We start from the raw sequence: 18,570 nt of genomic DNA, 5'->3' as shown, positions 1-18,570 counted from the left end.
TAACTTGTAGAAAATATAACACTTTAATATTTAGATATATTTATATTCTACACACACACATGCACACACAGGCAGAGAATTGGTTTTTAAAAAAGAAAAAGAAAGAAAAAAGAAGAAAACCTCAGGTAAAAAGTACACTATTTTATATAAGTGAAAAAAATATATTTAATTACAAGTTTGTTATTTCTATTGTATTTTCTGAAATGGACAACTTATCAGAGCTTAAACATTAAAGAAACAAATGAATGAGAACTTCAATTCTGGTATAACCCTAAGAACATAAGTTAACTTTTGCCAAACTCGATGGAAAAAAAATTAGCTATATGAATTAAATTGTTGATGGAACTGTCTACCAGTTCACTAACTTTCCCAAAGAGTTTTGAGACTTTATCCTAATTATTATGCGGAGTTTGGCAAATCTTGATATGGAACGAGCAACTAAAATTATTAAGATGGATGTGCCTGACAAGCATCCTCCGTAGTCCAGTAAAAGTGTTTCCATTAGACTCACTCTTCTTCTAAAGAAATTGAACGCAGTAAGTGCAATCAGAGTGAAAGTACCGAGTAGGAGGCCTCTGTAATGTCCTTACAACAGCATACACATTTCATGTGGCACTTAAATCTTCATTACCTGTGCCATTTTTATATAACACAACTTTAAATACACAGAATCAGCAGTTCACTAACCAGAGAATATGCGCTCTACAGAAGAGTCATGCATCAAAACTTCCTCAGAAATGTCCTCAAATGGAATTGAGAATGTGTGTAATCATGATATTTGAACTGAGAGGTGCTTTTTAAATATGTATATATATGATTCAAGCAAATAGACTGCAGCTAATATTAGTCCATGTAAGTGTGATATATTGTGATATAATAAATATTTTATTATTGTAGGTTTTGATTTATTGTGAAAATTTAAATTTCAAAAATACCACAAAGCATAGTTTAAGTGTGTTTTATTCTTTATTCTTTAACTTACATATTATATTAGGAGCCAGATTTCCTCAACTCACTTAGTTCACTTCATATTTTGTCAAAAAATAATCACATTCTACTGAGTAGAATAAGCCGGTGAAATACCAAAGGATCAATATTGTAATAGACAACTATTATGAAAGTAATGAAAGATTTGTATGCAGAATCATTATTGTATCATTACCACAAATGGAAAATGAGAGAAAGGGAAATAAAAAATAACAACTAGATGACAGACATATGTTTAGTGAAAGGAAAGGTAATGAAGAGCTGATCAAAGGAAGCTCAGGTGGCCTAGTGGCAAGCTGAGCTGCAATCCTGAAGGCGCATAGTTCAAATCTACCAGATGCTCCACTGGAGAAGGAGGAGCAATCTTCTCCCATGCCTGTTGGATCCGATTTGACAAAACACAACAAGGGAAATAAAAAGGTGATCAGACACTATGAGTATTACATAAATATTATAAAATTAGCTTTATGAATGATTGATAGAAAACCCAGTATTCTTTGAAAACTTCCAATCAAACCTTTATTTAAAAAATTATGACCATTATATGTGTATGTATACACACACACACACACACACACACACATACACTTTTCCTATGTTATACATATTTTATTGGAATGGATCCAAGTAATCAAAGACATGTTGAATTGGGAAATCTACTGCAAAGGGCCTTCTGCAAAGTCCTAAAGAGCAAGGATGTTAATTTAAATGCTAAAATGCACCTGTGATCTAAGGCTTGGCGTTTTCTACTACTTGAACAAGAATCAATGACTTTAAATTATGATGTCTGTGAAGAGTATTGAATATACTACGCACTATCAAAAAAGACACAACAAATCTATCCTGAAGAAAAGGGAACCAGTGTTCCATAGAGGCAAGGATGGTGACATTTCACCTCTCTTACTTTGGGCATACTTGTAAAAGGAATCAATCCATAGACAGAGACATCATGCTGGGGAAAGTAGAGGGGATGTTGTCAAGAGGGGCCAGTCATTAGAAAATTACATAATGCTGGGAAAGGTGGAGAGTCAGAGAAAGAGAGAAGAAAGACATTCAATGAGATGGATTTATGCAATGACTATCATGAAGAGCTAGAGCATGACAGAAATCATGAGTATGTGTAGGATAAGGCCAAGGTACACATCTGTTGTTCATACCTTGCTATGAGTCATAGCACACTTGATGGCACCTAACAACATCAGAGCAAGGAATCACTTCAAGGTTCAAAATCAGGAAGTAAGTGTGTCAGTGATGAGTCCTGTCTTCATACCATTTCAATCTATATGCAGAACAGATCTTTCAGGAGACTGGACTTTAAGAGAAGGAATGTGGCATCAGAATTGAAGGAAGACTCATCAACAACCTGTGTTATACAGATGAGAAAATCTTGCTTGCTGAAACTGAGGAGGACCTGAAACACTTGTTGCACAGGATCGAGGACTGCAGCTTTCAATATGGATTGAAGCTCAATATCAAGAAAACGAAGATTCTCACTTCTGGGCCAAGTAAGAGCTTGAAAGATAGATGATAGATAGATAGATAGATAGATAGATAGATAGATAGATAGATAGATAGATAGATCTAGAGATACATACATATGTACATACATATGTACATACATATGTACATACATATGTACATACACAGATACATACATAGATTGAGATTGTTAACAATTTCAGCTTGTTTGGCTCCCCAATCAACACTCTTGGCACCAGGAGTCAGGAAATGAAAAGAAAAATTGCATTAGGAAAATCTGCAATCAGGGATTTTTCCAGGATGCTAAAGAGCAACAATGTCAGTCTAGAGACTAAGGTGCACCTAATCCAAGCCATGGTCTTTGAAATTATTTGCGATGCATGAGAAAGCTGGACTATGAATGGACCCCTTTGAGTTGTGATGCTAGAGAAGAGTAATGAACATACCATGGACTTCCAAGAGAGCTAACATTTCTGTCGTGGAAAGTGTGAAGCCGAGTTGTTCCTTGGAAGAAAGGATTTTGAGGCTCCATCTCACATACTTTGGGCATGTTGACAGGAGGGAAACAGACCTTGGAGAAGGATATCATGTTTGGGAAGGTGAAAGGACGGTGAGGAGAGGAAGGCCCCAAGTGAGATGGATTAACACAGTGACTGGAGTAATAAGGGTAGGTATTGGAAGCAGGAGTGGCATCCACTTCCATAATAACTTGCCTTCGGAAACCCTATGAACCTGGAGAGAGGATGAAAGACAGACAGGCGTTGAGTACACTCCTTCATAGGGTCGCTATGAGTCACCTAAAACCCGATGGCACTTAACAACAAAACAACATGTCAGAGACAGTGAGATTGGCTGAGGATAAAACAGGGTTCAGATCTATTTTGCACTATTTTGCAAAGGGTAGTTACGAGTCGTGGTCAACCCTACAGCAAATAGCAACATATTGGAGTCCACGGTTCCTGTTATATTTTCATTGAGTAATATAAACAATCCAGCCTTTCGAATGTAGTAGGTCATTTACTTTTTTACTTAGAAGCCCTATTTAACTGTAGAACTTGTTGGTATTATTATTGTTGTTCTTGTTATGTGCCATCAAGTCAACAATGACTCATAATAGCTATTAAATTTTATAAAGTCATGCTGGAGATTGTGGAAATTACTTAGGGACATATAATGTTTTGTTCTGCTGTATATAAGTATCAGTGAGTTTGAACAGTACTGCCCCCCATGTGTGATTGTTTTTGTTAGGTTACACTAGGTTAGGTTAGGTTAGGTTAGGTTAGGTTAGGTTAGGTTAGGTTAGAAACTGTTAAGTCCCAGCCAACTCATAGCTGACCCTCCAGTGGATTTTCAGAGGCAGTAAATGACACAGGAGGAGACTGCCCATCTTTCTTCCATTGACCAACTTGTGTATTTGAACCTTCTGCCTTTGGGATGGCTGCATAACTCCTTATCACTAGCCACAAGCAACTTTATGTATAAAAACAAATTGCTCTCCAGTTACATTAAAAAAATGATTTTACTTTTCAAGTTAAACTCAACATTGACAAATATTAGTAAAGCTAAACAAATAGTGCAAATAGTGAAAGGACATACTGTGATATTGAAGATTTTTCAGAGAAACATCATTTGAATTCACTTAATTGTGATGAGTGTTTTATATTTAGTTGTAAATTAATTGTTGTCATGCCCAATAATTAGAGAGAGGTTTGGTTTGGTTTTTTTTTAAATAGAAATTGTATTATATTCTGGTTTGCTTATAAAGCTTGCATACAATGTTTCCCACACTGGGTCTTTTTCATTTCCTTTACCCTCTTATCCCTCAACTCATCACATTGTGCAACCTTATAATTAATCACACCACCTCCCACCCATCTGCATTGCTCTGCTCCCACCCTCCCCCAACTTGGATACTAATAAACATTCTACAATAATATTCTTTTACAATATTTGTCCATATGGGACTGAGTTCATTTAGCATAATGCTTTCTAGTCCCTCCCAAGTTAGGTAGTGATTTACAATATCATTACTCCTGCATTATATGAATATACCATAACTTCTCAATCCATTCCGTTGTGGTATTTGGGCTGTTTTAAAGTTCTTGCAATGTTGAATAATGATGCTATCTATGTACAAGTGTCCATTTATGCCTCAGTTTTAATTATCTCAGAGTATATTCCAAGCAGTGGTATAGCTGGGTCATATGGAATTTCTGCTTTCAGCTTTTTGAGGAAAGGCCAAACTGCCTTCTAGAGTGGTTGTATAATTTTACAATCCCACCAACAATGTATAAGAGTTCGTGTCTCACCACATCCTTTCCAACATTTCTTACTTACTGTTCTGTTAAACTTTGCCACTTCTACTGGAATGAGATTGTGTTGCACTGTGGTTTTGGTCTGCATCTCTCTTATTGCCAGTGATTTCGAGCATTTCTTCATGTGCCTGTTGTATCTGAATGTCTTCAAGTAGGTATCTTCCTCCGTGAAAATCCTTTCCATATCTTTTCCCCATTTTGTAATTCTGTTATCAGTCTTTTTCGTGTAGAGGCTATGTAGAAGTCTGTAAACTTCTGATATGAGACCCTTTCCTGAAGTGGTATTGCCAAATGTTTTCTTCCCAGTCAGTATATTTTATTTTCTCCCTGTTGGAAAAAGTTTTTGATGTGCACAGGCATTTAATAAGAGAAAGGTTTGAGAGAGGAGAATTAGAACAAATTTCTCCTAAATGAGACTTGAAATAAATTAAAAAGTCACCAAAATAGTTTTAATATATCATTCCTCAGTTATATATAACTTTGAAAAGGGAAAGAAAATAGTATTTTAAAAATGACCTCCAAAGGCTTTTACTTGTTGGATCCCAATTTTAGTCTCACAGAGTTTGTGTTTCCACAGTTACAGACAGTACCATCACTCACACCTCATCAGAGCCTAGATCTGTTAAACAGACATTTTTACATGTAGCCTTGATGCAAAAGTGCAGAGAAAAACCAGAAAACTCAGATATATTAAGAATTCATATTATAGAGATAGAGATATATAGGTAATCTATCTATCTATCTATCCATCCATCTATCTATTAGGTATTATCAAGCTGAGTACAGGTCATAGGGACCCTTTGAACAACAGATCTGACACCTGTGCTATCCTCACAATTTCTGACACACTTGAGCCCTTTGCTGCCATCAGTGTGTCAATCCACCTGGTTGTGGGTCTCCCTCTCTTCTGTTGTCCTTCCACCTTCCCAGGCATGATGTCCCTATCCAGAGAATAAGCTCTCCTAACAACATGCCCAAAATATGTGTAATGAAACTTTATCCTCTTTGTCTCCAAGGACCACTCTGGCTGAAGTTTCACCAAGACATAACTGTTCTTTTGGCAGTCCCTGGAATATTTAGTTCTCTCCTCCAGTAGCACAACTCAGAGGTATCAATTCTTCTTCTGTCATCTTTATTTGTCCAGCTCTCAGATGCATAGCAAATCATTAAAAAGACCATGACTGTATCAGGCATACTTTAGTCCTCAAACTAATATCATATATCCTCAATAATGTGGAGAGGTCTGTACTGTAGATATAGGTAAGTACACAAATCATATGAGGCAACTTATATTTAAAAACACATGCATCCAAGGAGTAATCTGGCTACACTTTTTCCAAGACATATCTGTTCCTTTGGCAGTCCATAGGATATTCAACACTCTTCTCAAGTACCACAACACAAAGATATCTATACTTTTCCTCTATTCTTTATTGATTGTTCAACTCTCAGATGCACAGCAAGTGATTTAAAAGGCAATGTCCTGAATTACACATCTTAGTCTTCAAACTAAAATCCTTGATTTGAAATACTTTATAAAAATCCCTGACAGTGGATTGTCTAGTGCAATACATCTCCTGATCTCCTGACTGTTGATACTAAGAGTGTTGATTTTTGATCCAAGCAGGATTCAATTATTGACAACTTCAATCCTTTCTACATCTACCACAATGGTATCTGTTGGCCCAGTGGTGAAAAAATTTTGTTGTCTTGATGTTGTGATTTAATCCATGGCAAAGGCTGTAGTCTTTGTGCTTCTGCATCAAATATCTTAAGACCTCTTTATTTTCAGCATGCAAGGTTGTGACATCTGCAATATACTGTTTCTTGTGGACTGTTGTTGCTGTTGTGTGCCATTGAGTTTCTTGTGACTCATAGAGACCCTTATGTGTAACAGCTCTGAACCCTGCTCTGTCTTGAGCCAACCTCATTGCCTCTGACATACCTACTCCCATTACCCTAGTCACTGAGTCACTCCATCTTATCCCGGTTCTTCCTCTCTTGTGTTGTCCCTCTACCCTTCCAAGTGTGATGTCTCTCTCCAAGGACTGTTCCCTCCTGGCAAAATGCCCAAAGTATGTCGGACTAAGCTTCAAAATCCTTGCCTCCAAAGAGTAGCCTGGTTTCACTCTCTCCAGGATGAACCTGTTCTCCCAGCAGTCCATGGTATATTCAATACTCTTCTCCAGCACCCAACTTCAAGGCATCGATCCTTATTCTATCATCTTTAGTCATTGTCCAGCTCTCGGTTTGAAATTGCATGTAAGTAATTGTTGATCTGTTTAACTATTGGTCTGTTGCTCTGGTTTTGACCAGGTTTTGACCTGGTTTTGACTGCTATTGAGCTTTTGTAGTTAATTTTTTATGCATATAAAATCTATCAATTCCTGTGAAGTCCTTCACGTGAAGATCATGTGTCAATTCACAATTTGTGGTTTTTTTAAAAGGTATTTTCTATGAATAAATCATTGAATATAAAAAAAATTCTATCATTAATTTTACAACCTTATTTCTGTACATTCTAACCATCATGCCTTCCGCATTGTTTCAACTTTCAAGTTCCAGTCACCAGTAATTGTTATTAATGCATCTATAGTGCATGTTTGCTAAATTTTAGAGTGCAAAAGTTGGTGATGGTTGTTGTGGTGGCTGTGCCGTTGAGAACCAACCTGTAACGTAATCTCCAGTGGGTTTTCAGACAATTAATTGCACAGAATGAGGTTGCCCATCTTTCTTTCCTGGGGCAGTTGGTGGATTTGAACTGCAAGTCTTTGGGAATGCAGCACATCTTCTTATCACTAAGTCTCCAGAGATCTCTCCAGAGGAAAAGTTTGTGGAAACTTTCAATTGCCCTCAGTTCAGTTTTAGTTATAGGTGCATGTCTTTGAATAATCATCATATTAACAAGTTTTCTTTGCATTTTTATGGATAGTGTCCTATCACCTCACAATGTAGGGCATTAGGCTAGATCTTGAAATTGTCTTTTTAACTAGGAATGCATAACATTCATCCTCAGTTTTTCTTTTTTTTTGACATTATAGATCATATTACTACCTGACTCAAAGTGTCAAATGGCAGTCTAATTCAGTTCATTAATGTCTAAAATGTAGAGCTTCATGAATTCCATTTCATTTTTTTACAATTCCTTTTTTTCTACATTCATAGTTGGTATTCTCCATGTTGTGATTACTAATAGTTGTTTGCAACTGTTTCTCTTAATTTTTCCACTGGGTTCTACCTCTAATACTATAACTACCCATGTTCCTCTGTTGTTCATAGAGTCTACAAAGACCCTTTATTTTGAAAGTGGACAATTTTTCTTCCTAATTTCTCTTAATCTAGGAACTCTGCTACAACCTATCTACCATGAGTGACCCTTCTGACATTCAAAACACTGTTTGCATAGCTTCCTTCATCTCAAAAACCCACAAGTTATACCAGCATTGCAGATTGAATAATAAGCAATGTACTAGTAATAGAAGCCAATGATAAACAAGGAAGCAATTCACATCTAAGACTTAAAGTAATTGGAAAAAAGCAAATTATTTTCTAATATAATGTGCTAACAGATAGATATTATACCTCTAACATCAAACTGTAAAGACATTGAGACATAGAAATATCATGGTGCAGGATACCCTTTTCTATACCCAGCTAAGGCCCATGGTGATGCAGTAGGTTGTAGTCCTGGATGGGGCTTTTTGGCCCAGAGAGTGGCACAGGTGGATCTTCAGTACTCATGCTTGTCCTGAGGCACTGGATGAGGCCATGATTTTCTTTCTGGTTTCCTCTGGCTCTCTCCTCCAGGCCCTCTGTCCACCAGGGAGGTTGTATTTGTCTTCTTCGTTGGCTGCTAATGTCCAGAGTGATGCAACAACAGTTACTGTTGTTTAAAACTACCCAGTCTGTAGAAATCTATTATAGCTACCCTACAAAATTACTATGCAGGCAATTATTAACAATACAAATATGTATCAGATGATATAGAATATATACAACTTACCTATAAAATATATTTTGTATATAATGGGTTTTTTTTCTGGGGGGAAGGGGATGAGTAATCTCCTCCCATGGGATTAATTGCCTCTGAAAATCTGACAGAGGGTCAGCTATAGGTCATATCAAACTACATGGAACAAAACAAACAAACAAACAAACAAATACAATGTTTTTATAGGTAAAATACTTCTATAAATGGAAGACAAAATGCAAATCATAAATTTGAAACATATACATGTATTTTTTTTCTGTCCTTCATTCGCTTGCTCACTGCCAATTAGTGTGTTCCTATTTATAGGATGCAGAGACCCTGTATCAGTTTTCAGAGGCTGTAGATCTTAGAAGGAGGTGACTACCCGTCTCGTCCCCTTACTGTAGTTGTTGGTCTGAACCAGTGAAAAACTTTGACTACTTTGACTTTCTGTCTTTATATTTTTTTAATTTAATATATAATTACATGCAAAGTATATATTAAATATGCATGTATTTTCTAATATATGCACATGTAGAATAGAAAAATCTTTTTTGTTCTTATATGGAATATTCAAAAAGTAAGTCTAATAAGTATACAAAGCTCTAAAAATTTCATCTAAAATATAGGTTTGTTGATGACTATAGAGCAATGAGTAGTGACAGTAGTGTCAAGAATACTAAGGAATTAGGTAAATAGCAAGTGACTGCATATAAAAAAATGTGTCTTGCTTTTTTAAAAAAGAGAAATCAATATTCTAAAACTAAAAGCAATTAATTTTGACTATTTCATTTTAAATTTGCTTACTAAACAGATTCTTTATATACTCTAATTTACTAATTATATTTCTGTAATAGAAGCCATCAAGTATAGGTTGGATGGTAGAGAAAAAATGGTGCCTTCACTACCCCAATATATTTTTAAATCTTTAATTCTGCTCTCGAGAAAGCTATCCCTAGATCAAGAAGCTGTTGTATCAGTGGAGCAGCGGATCACTTCATGGTTCAAAAACAGGACAGGTGTTTTTCAGGATGTATCCTTTCTACATACTTTTTCAATCTGTGTGTTCTAAGCAAATCATTTTTGAAACTGGACTCTATGAAGAAGAATGTGGTATCTGGATCGGAGGAAGACTCCTCAACCATCTGCATTATGCAGATGACATAACCTTGCTTGCTGAAAGTGAGGAGGATATGCATTTTTTTTTTTTGTAGAAGATCAAGGACTAGAGCCTTTGGTATGGTTTGCATCTCAACATCAAGAAAACAAAAGTCTTCACTACAGGACCAACAGTCAACATTATGATATATGGAGAAAGGATTGAAACTGTCAATAATTTTTATCTTGCTTGGATCAACAATCAACACCCTTGAAACCAAGAGTCAGGAAATCAGAAGATGCAGTGCATAGGACAAGTCCACTGTCAGGAACCTCTCCAAAATGCTAAAGAGCAATGATGTCAGTTTGAAGACTAAGGTGTGCCTGATCCAAGCCATATTCTTCCCAATCCCCTACTACACATCAGAGAGCTGGACGATGTAAAAGGATGACAAAATAAAAATTGATACCTTTGAGTTGTGGTTGGTGAAGAGTATTGAATGTCTTATGGACTGCCAAAAGAATAAACATATATGTCTTGGAGAAAGTCAGCTAGAGTGCTCCTTTGAGGTAAAGATGACAAAGCTTCATCTTTCATAATTTGGACTTGTATGCAGGCAAGGCTATACCTTGCAAAGAGCTAGCATGTTTGGAAAGTTGGAGGGTCAGTAAAGAAAAGGAAGACTGCCATCAAGATTGACACAGTGACTTCAGGGATTGTCTCTGTGTGTCAAAGATTATGAGAATGACATAGGATAGGGCAGGGTTCAGGTTGGCTGTTCATAGGATCCCCATGAGTCATACTTGACAGCACCTAACAAGAAGAACCACCTCCTATACACTTGTAGATGTAATCTGCTTAGAAATATATAGATTTTCTTTATTGTATTAATGAGGCCACATTAGTATATCTATCCTAAGCCTAATCACTGCTGAGTTAAACAGACCAGATTAGACACAGACACAGGCACATACTGGAGAAGACATCTTGTGGTCATTGTTTACAAAACAATGAAGGAAATAACCAGGAAACAAGTAGGATTTATCAGGAAGAAAATATGGTCATAAATAAGATTTGGTCTGTGAGCTTCCAAAAACTGTGAAAAATATATATTGGTTCCTAATTGTAGTATTTCTGTCAGAAAACTTACTCATTGTTGTTGAGTAACAACCAATTCATAACTGACTCTCTGATGAGTTTCTGAGGAGAGCAGATTTTCCACCTTCTTCCACAGAGTAGCTGGTGGGTTTGAACCACCAGAAAGGCCTTTGATTTAGCAACTCTTTACAGGGGAAGGGAAATCTTAAAGTCCACGGTATTGACAATTGAAGCAGTGATTGCTATTTCCTTTTTTAAGTGCGGCACCAGGAGGACAACTTTCTCAGGAATTTGCCCTATCTTTTCTGTGGCATCCCAGTTGTTTTAGAGACAGACAAGACTGTAAGATAATGTGAACCCCTATGTTTGCAGAACCCAGTGAATTCACAATCTCACACATCCTATTCTCAGTTTCAAGCAAATTTTTACCACTCTTAATCAAAATCATTTTACCAGCTTATATAATGTTAATTGTTACCTCTGTATGACAGCAAACTATTCTAGTTCTTTTTCTCCCTGACGCCACTTGTCTCTGGAATTTTGAGAGGATTATTTGCCTGGCATACTCATTTTTGATGGGTTAAAAGAAAACAGTTGATTTACAGTTTGTACTGCTATTATGTCATGTTTATAGTGAAAATGATTCATTTTTTCCAGTTTCTTTATCTATAAATGTAAATGTTTTTCCCATGCAAATTTTGAAAATTTTATACCCAGAAATTTTAAATACTTACATAGCCAAATGTATTGGTCTCTTTTGTTGGTTTTGAGGTGTGGGTTTTGTTGGGGTTTTTTTTGAACTCTTTCTTTATTCTTTGCCAAGATTATATAAATACTCATGGAAGAGTCCCTTTATTTAGATTGTTTTTTACTTAAAATTTAAATAAGTGTACATTGTTAAATATAAGCTTTAAAAAGTAAATTCTGTAATATTATAATTTTTTTTCTCCAGTTGAGCTTTCTGGACATCCCAGTCATATTTTATTTAGCCAATCTCATGTACAAAGGGTAAAATTGCTCTATTTATATAGGTCTACCTACTAGTTGCTAAATTTATCAATTTCAATCTCAATTATTATTCTATTGCTTATGCACATATCATGGTGTGAGTTACTTTCCATTTACTCTTGTCTAATCCAGGTCAATTCATCCCTTCTCTATGTAAGTAAGAGCCCAAAGAATTCTACTCAAAGCTGTATAAGTACACATAAAAATAAATACAGCATTTCTGTATTTTTACATTTTTTTTTCTCTCCAATCTCTGTCCTGTTTGCTTACTCCATTGCTATCTTAAGAGGAGAAGAAAATACTGGTGAAATTTAGGAATCTGCTCTCTAATGTTAGAGCATTTATGATCTTAGCTTGAGCATGTACTTATATATTATCATTTAGTTCCCTCAACTGTAATATAAACATGTTGAAAAAGTCATATTTTTAAGTTTCTGGTGATTCTAAAAATGCATTACTTCTACCAAATAGTTTTAGTCTTTTAAAAACGAATATATCTTGTTCTATCTTCTTACTTCATCTGTTCTAATGCACAAAATAGTTGTTGTGTGCTGTCAGTCCAGAACTGACTCATACCTGACCCTCCAGCAGGTTTTCCTAGGCTGTAAGTGGCATTGGAGAATATTGCCCATCTTTCTACTGCAGAATAGCTGGTAGATTCAAACCATAAGACTTTTGAGGTTGGCAGTGCAGGTCCTTACGATAAAGTAACCAGAGCCCCCTAAAACATAGAATAGACAGTTTTAATTAAATAAATTCTAGGGGATTAATCAGGGAACTCTGGTGGCTTAGTGAAAAGGAGTTGGGTTTCCAGCGCAAAAGTATGCATTTTCAAATCACCAGCTGCTAAATGGGAGAACGATGACTATCTCCTACCATGTGTTTAATTGCCTCTGAAAACCCACTGGAAGGTCACCTACAGTTCTGATTATGGTACACCACAACAGCAGAATAAACTTAGTTATGTTGAGTCTCATAAGCAATCACGTAATCTAGCAAAACCTCCTTTGAGTCTATTTGTGGACTGAGTTTCCTAGTGTCACAGAAAAGCTGTTGTACTCTTTGAACTCAGAAAACATTCAAAGATAATCAGGAGGCTCTCAGTATTCAACGAGAGAACAGGGTTATAAAATGTAGGCACAGATTGTGATTTCCAGTGTCAAGATGATATCCAATACAAGATTCAGTTACAGACACCTCTTAGACATAACAAAATAGCTAATTAATTTATTTTCTAGCTTTGAAGACTAGGGACCAACTATGAAGACATGGAACAACTCAGTTATTTGGAATAATATTCATGAAATGTATTTTCAAAATCTCAGTATGGCAAGTAGTGTGTAGGAACATAAATTTTGCAAATGGACATCTAAACCACATATATTGTTCTCTAGTTTCTCTGAAAGAAAAAGAGAGTAAAGGAGAGAATACTCAGTAATAAAGTATTTTTAATAGTCTACATGAATGTGGCCTCATCTACCCTGAGACTACGAGAACTAAATGATGTCCAACTACCAATATCAATTGTTATGGTAAAGTCCATTAATGATGGATGCTTCTGGAACAGAAGAACTCAACTCTTAAAAAAAAAATTCAGAATTATTGGACTGATTGAGCGTAGAAGACTGGAGAACCATCATGAGATTCCCAATAAAATTTAAACAAAAATTAGACCTTGTGATCACTTTTAATCAAATAGCAGATGGGCTTACAAATCAAACGAATATATCTTGTTCTATCTTCTTACTTCATCTGTTCTAATGCACAAAATAGTTGTTGTGTGCTGTCAGTCCAGAACTGATAAGCAGTATTGTTGTTGTTGTTGTTGTTGTTGTTGTTATGTGTCACCAAGTTAGAATGGCTTCATAGCTGACCCCCCAGTAGGTTTTAAAATGCTGTAAGTCACACAGGAGGACTTTTGGCCCTCTGACTCCCGCAGAAGAGCCAATGGATTCAAAGTTTGCCTTTAAGTTGACAGCTCAATTCCTTGCCCAGCAGCACTCCACTACAGGCAATGAACACACTTAAAAATAAGCGAAATAAGGCAACATGGTCCAAATTACTATAAAGCAGAAATTAGACAGTAAGGGGACATAGAAATTATATTATTAAAAATGGAACAACCAGGTTAGAATAAACGAGAATAATGTGAAACAAATCTAACAACAGTGTTAAAATTGTTAAATGGAAATCTAATTTGCTGTATGAATCTTCTCCTTAAGCACATAAAGTGTTGTTGTTGTTGTTGTTGTTAGTATGTGCTTTCAAGTTTACGATAACTCTTAGTGACACTATGAACAAAGGCTCTGAATCCTGCCCTAGTCTGCACCAACTTCACTATCTCTAACACACCTTTCCATATTGCCACAGCCACTGTGTCAAGTCATCTCATCCAAGGTCTTCATCTTCTGCACTGACCCTCTCTATACACTTTCAAGCATGATGTCCTTCTCCAAGGACTGATTCCTCTTGGTAACAAGCTTACAGTGTTATTAAAGATAAAGATCAAATAGTTAGGTGGACAATATAAGCAGTTAATAACAAAGTCAACTAAACAAAATTAAATGTAGACTCTAACCATTACTTGTTTCACTTTATCATCTTCCAGTTTATTGATTTTATTTTTGCATCTTGAATTCAAAAGAACTCTAATAGTTTGGTCAGATTCTGTATGTATAGAAGATTCTTCAAAGCATAACTGAATTGTATCATTTCTAGGCGATCTTCCACTAGACATGTTCCAAGTTTACAGGACAGTTGATGATAGATGTGAATGTCAGGCTACAGTAAGTTGTGCATCAATCTGTGCTCCCACTGCAATGACAGTTAACTTTACTCTGTGGTCTATGGGGGCGAACAGGATGTAAGTGTATCTGATGCCCAGCATTTTCAATTTTCTACATTGCTTGCTAACACTTCTGGAAATGATGAGAGAAGGCTTACTAAAAACCCATTTCAGAATGAAACATGTTCTATTCCACAGGCAGTTACTGTTATTTCATTCAATGACATTTCCTTAGGCTTCAGATATATTTTAATTCTACTAAATAGTCAAGTAGACTCATTTTTCACCTACCTACACTGGAACACTTTTTGCCTTGAATATAAAACAAGTCAACCCATAATTCACCTAAGAATCTTAAAGGCAAAAGGGCTTTTTAAAAGAACAAATGGCTTGTTATATTCTTCTGCTATACTAATTCATTAATTGTTCTTACTTGAATTCTAAAATGTAGTTAAATGCCGTGGTTTCTGCTGAATCATACCCAACAGATACTTTTTAAATAGTGATATTGGTTTATGGCTTTCTTTTTTTTTTCTTTTTTTTGTCCAGTGGAACCCAATTTATGTTGGTAAGATCATTTCTATATTTTGAAAATAGATCATATTATTTTATGACTAAATATCAAAGACTATTGCCTAAAGCTCTGAGCAATCTGCACATTTCAGCCACAATGAGATGGTTGTTGTGTGCTACTAAGGCAGAACTGACTTATAGCTGATCTTCCAGCAGAGTTGCAGAGGCTTTAAATCACATAAGGGACTGTTCATCTTGCTCCTACAGAGCACCTGGTGGATTCAAACTATTTGCCTTTGTGTTGGGAGCACAACTCCTTCATGATTTGACCACCAGAGCCCACTATGTCAATCATAGCAAAACCCAAAAGGCTTATATATGTCTTTTTCCAATATAAAACATTTAAAAATTCAGAACAAAAATGACAATAAATATTGGCCCTAAAAGCTGTTTTTAAGCCAATTATCAATTTTTTATTCAGTCTATAATCTAAACATATTTCATTATTTCTTGTTTTCCCCCTCTTCAGACATTGAACAAGAAACAATAGTTTGAACAGAGTGATACCAAATGATCTAAAATGAAGAAAAGTGTATATCAACATAGCATCCTTTCAATAAACTAATAAGAATTGGATATTATGAAAAAGAATATAGTACTAGTATTGAATATAGGAGGGAAACTTGTGATATGCAGATGAGGTAACCTTGTTCACAAAGAAGACTCAAACAAATTCTAGAGAAGGCTCAAAGCCTATAGTCTTCAATATGGATTACATCTCACCATCAAAAACCCCCCAAAATCTTCATGATAAAAATATGATAAATGGAGAAAGATTGAACTTGTAAAGGATTTAATCTTATTTGGACCACAAATACCTATGGAAAGAGCACTGAAGAAATCAAAGGACATATTGCATTAGGGAAAATTGCTGCTAAGGAAATTAAAAGCAAAGATGTCATTCTGAAGACTAAAGTACACATGAGCCAACTCGGAGTCTTTTCAATTTCTAATATGCATGGTCTTGAACATACCATAAGCCTCCAAGAAAACAAGTAAGTCTGTCTTAGAGAGGGTGAAACCAAGTTCTTCTTTGGAAACTAAGATTTTGAAACTTGTTTGACATGCTTTGAGCATGTGACCAGGATGGACCTTGGAGAAGAACGTGATATTTGGGAGGGAGAAGGGACAACACAGGAGAGGAAGACCCTAGATGAGATGGAGTGTTACAGTAACTTGGACAATGGTGTTGGTGTGTCGGAGCATAGTGAGTCAGAACAACTGGCTCAGGATAGGTCAGGCTCAGAGCTACTATACTTTGGCTCACTATGGATCGCTGGTGACTTGATGGCACATAACAACAACGCATGTATATACATAGTATAAAATAATTCCAAATGGTATTTTACTAAAAACTGAGTTAAATGACTGTATGTTCTCATTTTAAGCATACTTTTTGTTCTCAGATATATAGAGATATATTGGTAAATGTATAGATACAGATGATATATAAATATATAAGCAGATAAAGGTATAGATCTCATTGACTCGTTCACTGCCCTTGAGTGAGAATCCACTCATAGAAAGCCCTCTAGTTGGTATATAGAGGCTGCAAATTGCACCAGAGGGGATTATCCATCATTTTTCCTCAGTGCAGCTTTTGAAGTTCAACATTGAATTTGGACTTTGCTTTGGAGGTTGTTATTATTAGGTGCCATCGAGTTGTATATGATCCATAACAGCCCATAAACAACAGATCTGAACATTGCCCTATCCTGTGTCATCCTTACACTTCCTCACACTTTCAAGCCCTTTGTAGCAGTCACTGAGACAATCTATCTAGCTTGATCTCCTCCACCCACCCTCCCCCTTTACAAGCATAATATTCTTCTCCAAATGCCAAAATTATAAGAGTTATACCATCTCTGTCTCCTAGGAGCATTCTGGCTGCATTTTCTTTGAGACATACTTGTTGCGGAATGTTGGGGAGGAAGGGAGGGCCTCTGTCCAAGACAGATTGCCTAAGCTCCAGATAAGTGCAAGCCTCCCAACGGCCTTTAATACAGGGTAGAGAAAGCTCCCCTGTGTTTGGCTGTACCAGCTTGAGAAAGCTCGCCACCTGGGAAAACCCTGCCCCTTCTGTTGAGATGGGAGTAGTCCCAACAAGGCTGAGGTTCTCCTAAACAATCCAGATGTCCTACATCTCTAAGCCCACCCTATACTGTCTTCCTGTTTACATGTTTGTATACAAGTGCACTGCAGTCCCCAGTAGAATTGAGCCGGATTGACTCTTTGAACGGCTCTTGGAGTGTTGTATATCCCTTGTGCTTATTCTCACTGGGGTGTCATTGAAGTTGCCAATGAACAGACAGCGACACATACTAATAGTTCTTTTGGCAGTCCATGGGATATTCAGCACTCTTCTACAATACCACAGCTCAAAGGCATCAATTCTTTTATGTCAATCACAATAGCTTATTTAATAGGCCACCAAGATTCCTGATACACACACAGACATATATAGACACAGGCGCGTGTGTGTGTGTGTGTGTGTGTGTATCTGTTGTTGTTAAGTGCCATTGAGTTGAGTACAAACCCATAGCGACACTATGGACAACAGATCTGAACCGTGTCCTATCCTCTGCCATCTTCACACTTCCTGACACACTAGAGTCCATTGCGGCAGTCCTCATGTCAATCTACCTTGTTGAGAGTCTACTTCTTCGTTGACCCTCTGCATTTCTGAGTATCATGTCCCTCTTTAAGGAATAGCCCCTGTGTGTAAGGTGCCTTAAGTATATGTGGCTTAATCATCTTTGTTTTTTTCTTTCTCCTTTGTTTTTGTAACGACTTTTTGTTTTCTTCATGGCTGATATCCTCAATATAATCCCACAGCTCATTTGGTCTTCCATCACTGGTGTTCATTCAGTACTTTATACCTATTAAGATAATTTGGAAACTCAGATACAATGTATTCAAGATCATATTTTGGTTCTCATAGATTTAGTTTCATTTTATTTGTCTTCATTTGATTTTGCACATGAGTAATTGATTGACCCACAGTCCACTCCTGTCCCAGTTTTGTCTGTCGATTGGAGCTTTTCCAATAATTCCTCCCACAGATGTATTCAGTCTGATTCCTATGCAGCCCATCAGATGAAATTATATATATATATTTATATATATATATATATATATACACACACACATATATACACATATATATATACACACAACACACTTATGTGTGTATACATAAATATATGTGTGTGTTGATTGATTTATTAATACATTCAGCATTCTTAAAAGATTTAAA

The sequence above is a fragment of the Elephantulus edwardii genome, unplaced genomic scaffold, assembly GCF_000299155.1.
Source record: "Elephantulus edwardii isolate Elephantulus edwardi_28Jun2011 unplaced genomic scaffold, EleEdw1.0 scaffold00003, whole genome shotgun sequence".
In the NCBI taxonomy this organism is placed as follows: Eukaryota; Metazoa; Chordata; class Mammalia; order Macroscelidea; family Macroscelididae; genus Elephantulus; species Elephantulus edwardii.
The sequence above is the reverse complement of the archived record's forward strand: the minus strand, read 5'-3'. Positions refer to the sequence as shown.